Source organism: Crassostrea angulata, chromosome 8, assembly GCF_025612915.1.
Source record: "Crassostrea angulata isolate pt1a10 chromosome 8, ASM2561291v2, whole genome shotgun sequence".
Taxonomy (NCBI): Eukaryota; Metazoa; Mollusca; class Bivalvia; order Ostreida; family Ostreidae; genus Magallana; species Magallana angulata.
This window is the reverse complement of record NC_069118.1, coordinates 43,442,844-43,447,311: the sequence shown is the minus strand read 5'-3', so window position 1 is coordinate 43,447,311 and position 4,468 is coordinate 43,442,844. Positions and strand designations below refer to the sequence as shown.

Sequence of the window (4,468 nt, the reverse complement as noted above, 5' to 3'; positions counted from 1 at the left end):
TATGTAACCACTGTTATGGACACACATTTTTTAATGTTGTTGCTTATGTATACAAAAAACAGGTTGCTATGCTTTAATGTAGGTCTTAGGCAAATGTATTATTTTTTTGCAATACATTACCATTTTCTTCCAAGACAAAAACATTCCTTTTAATATAGTTGTTAAAAAACTGATTTGGTTGTTAAGGCATACAACTGTATAGATGGTTGCTAGGGAGAAATTCGTTTTCAATTAAATCATTAATCATGTTTCTTTTTGTTGTAAAAAGTTTGAATGCAACAAAAAACAATTTTTGCATTTTCATTGAAAAGGGGGGGGGGGTGCTATGGTGTAAAACTGGTTGCTAAGGACTTTTTCAGCTATATTGTCTTTTTTATGCAAGTTTTTTTCTTTCTATTATGACTAGTCCTCTAAAAAGATCATTCTGCAAATGAATTTAGCTCTTTCATTCTAAATTTGAAAAAAATGAAAATTAAGCAAACATGTGATTTTTAACACAATTTTCCCGATATTTTTATAAAAAGGCTTCTCTATTTTATTAATGATTTTGATAAAGATGCTCTTGCTCATTTGTATGCAACATACATTTTTTGCCTATTTTGTTGCAGAGTTGAAATATTCAATTTTATGTTAGAGGGCTATTTTAGAATTTGGTTATTTTCAAAAATGTCTCAAATATTGGTTACCATAGCAATCCAATAACCAGAACTATTTTTTCTAAAGTATGTTAGTTTAGAAACTGTGTTTACGTAACATTAATCTACTTATAAATTGAAATGTGTTTAACAGTAGAAAATGCCAAAAAAATATACATGAAAATCATAGAAAATGAGTTTATTTTGGTATTATAAGCCGTTTCCATGGAAACTTCTGAAATGATTAATAAAGGTGACTTTAAATTATTCATATCCAAAAAAAAAACGACTAGTACAATTAAGATGGTCAATTTAGATCAGAAAAACGGGGAATTTTTTTTTCAAGTTTCATAGCCAAGCTTGATGATTTGTGACATTCCCTCTTAATAACTCTGCAAATTAATGCTTAAAAAATCATAAAACCATCTATATCTACATTATCCTAAAAATTAAAATGATCCTCTACACAATGGATGCAATTGAGTCAAAAGGTTGGACTAATGTCTCCAAAATATACAGTTCAGAGACTGATTTTATTTGTCATTTAGCTAGCACAATTACAAAACATTTCATCTATAAATGTATGTAAACATTAAATAAATTAAATTCAATAGATTGGATAAGTTTTTAGAACTTTGTAGAAGTTGTATATTTAGCCGGGCTCTGCTGAAAGCAGAGTCCTGGCTATAGGCAGGCCAATCGCCAATGTTACTATAAATAGCACAAATAAACAAAAAACCAAACAGCGTCAAGGTAAAGCTTCCGCTATACCAAATAGTTACACAAAGAGCCACGTTTTGTCAAAAGTGTTGGCATTTTGTTTTTTTTTTTAAATTTCGAATGAATTGTCTATCTTTTTTAGTTTTCTTACTAATAACGTGTTTTTAAAACATTACTATGCATTTTGGACACATACAATGCGCATGAATTTCCATGAACTACTTTGCTGCACGATGAAGAAACGGGGATTGAATATATAATGCTTGTTGCAAAATTCAAGGCAGCAACTGTTGAACTTTTTAACTTCTACTAGACAGACTTATTTTTTGTTTATAGCCGCTTACAAAATTTGTTCGCTCTCTGATGCTTTGCCGACATTAAAAGCATGAGAGAGAGAGAGAGAGAGAGAGAGAGAGAGAGAGAGAGATTTTCAGTCTTTACTACACAATATGCATAAAGGCACACAAAAAGAGCCCGGCTTTCAGTACTTCAGTACTTTGATTTTTTATTACCTTGCTTAAATTTTTATCCAAATTTAATTAAGGTTAACTCTGTGTGTATCATCATTGCCATAGGTTATGCTGTATCAAATATTGACAGTCTCTGAGGTTTTTGTTTTTTGTTTTGGAGTGTATAACAATTTTAGCAATATAAAGTTACATGTCAAGTGTAATTTTGATTAGAATTTGTACACGTGAATTTGAATATTGTAGATGCCACCTGCGGTTACGACGCTGAATAGAAAACATTCTTTGAAGGGGAAACGTATTCTCACAGTCATAAAGAGAACTAGGTCGAATGAGTTATGCAGCCAGGATGGCCACGCAAGTGAGAACGGAAGATTTGGATAATGAGGAATTAATTAGTCAGTTCCGACAAATTACAGGAGAGAGTGCCAATGATTGCTTAGAGATGGCGGGGAAGGCGATCAACAAAAGAAATCTTGTCTGCTTATTGCATAATGCCATTATTAATGCCAATGAAGTAGGCCAGTCAGGAGACAACTGACCGAAACGATGGTAGGCAATTTTCCTACTAGGGGGTCAATTTATGATAAATTAATGTACTATTACAGGTATTGTTGGTAATTATGCTTTCCAAGTTCAAGTTCAAGTTCAGTTTATTCGCTAAAACCAAATAATTTGGTACAAAAGGAACATATATATAATACACACAAATGCAAATCGTCAGAGGTACATACGAACAGGTACATTTTCATACAGGGAAAAATATAAATAAAAAAGGACAGACTATAGAATCACTACTTATGTAAGATTTTGGTATAAAGGATCATAATAGGAAAACAACTAAGAGGAGCAGACAGCAAAATGGAAGGTTACGCATTGGTGTTTTCTTTTCAGTTATACGGGGTTTTTTTCTTTTCTGTTAAAAGTTTTGTTTTCTGTGGCTATTTTTAGCAATCTGGCAGTGCTGCAATCGAAAATGATAACCAGACAGAGGGAGCTTCTACATCTGCAAACGAGAGGGAGACAGAAAAGAAAACAAAGAAAGACAAGAACAATCACGAAGATGAGATTCTTTCCAGGATAGCAGACTTGGAAAAAGCGACGGAAAGTGTAGAAAGCTTAAAGGAACAGGTACGGGGACTTGCCTAAATAGAATGTTCTATCGTTAAAATGAAAGATGTCCTACGGACCCGGTTTAACGATAGAATTCGTCCAATATACTCGCTCTGTAGCAAATAAAAAAATATAACGCGCTGTATCTCGCCTAAATTTTCATACGATTGGGCTTAAATACCTACAATGTTGCTCTTCTATAATCCCATATTACCATATTAACTGTTTTTGCAACGAAATCACTGCCACTTGCAACATCGCGTTTGAAAATTCGCCGTTTATGGTCGCCATTATTATGATAATATCCGAGACATTCCGAGTGCGGTTTACGACAAAATGGCAGGCAAATTCAAACTTGGATCTTTATAAAATGTCTTGGTACGACTCATTTAATGGATATTTTGTGGACTAAACTACATATTCTTGTTTAAAAAGGTTTGTAATGTATAAAAATGTGTTTTTCCCCTGCAGATTATTATTAACAGACTTAAAATCGACACGAAGCTGATCTGCTTCGCGGCTGCTACATTGCAAGTATATGGGACGATTTCTTACCGTGACCTGAGCGTAGCCTGGTCACGGTAAGATTATTCTTTCTAGGACTTGCCCTAAAAAGGTCACCTAATGAGGCACTGATTTTTTTATTGTTAGAGGAATTAGCCAATGTAGCAAGAAAAAGACAACTTGATGACTCAAGTGTATTTGAAGAGCTATCAAGACAAGCTCTCAAGCATCAAGGGTAAAGGGTAAATGTAGTTAGAGGGTCTTCAGATGTTGTATTAAGGCTCTTAACAAATGTGTGCAAGAAAAAAAGGTAGAATCCAAGTAGAATTAAAGTTAACAGTTCCGGAGAAAGCAGAAAATGAAAACACCGATCAATCACCTTTGGCAAATGTTTTTAATCCAATAAATCCATTTGTGATGCCACAACAGTCCTACCGATATGCACCATACCAGAATTACTCAATGTTTAACAGTAGGCCTAGAGGGAGATTCAATCAGTGGAAACCTAGAGGAAATTGTGTTATTTTGTGATATGCCTGGACATAGTATTCGAGAATGTAAAAAAAAAAAATGAAAATGGCTAAAAAACAAAGAAAGTAAATGAGTATATCGGGATATCAATTTTTATTCATGTAAGAAACATTGTTCACATGTACCTAAGAACACCGATTCTCTAGTGAATTTTTTCACGTGGGTCTTGGTGGAATGCTGTCCTTTCCCAAATCCTGTTAGATGTTTCCTATAGAATATACGAAAATTAGGTACAGTGTATTAAAATGTAGAATATTCATTCCTTATATAGTTCATATTCTTTTGTAGACATTGCATGCACTTGACAATTGTGGAAACCTACTTGTTCCAGAATGGGAATTTGACTGTTATTTTAATAAAGTGCATGCAGAACATAATAAGAGAAAACATCCAATATGACAACTTTGGAAGGGGACAACATTCCATCACATGTTGACCCATACATTTTTAATGAAGAGTGTGCAGTAAAATCTTTATGCGATTTTTATTTAAGAAATC

General features: G+C 33.4%; 1 pseudogene; it reads left to right on the top strand.

The window, feature by feature from the left end:
• The first annotated feature begins 2,068 nt into the window (after positions 1-2,068).
• Positions 2,069-4,039, top strand: LOC128158289 (uncharacterized; annotated as a pseudogene).
• Positions 4,040-4,468: the final 429 nt, after the last annotated feature.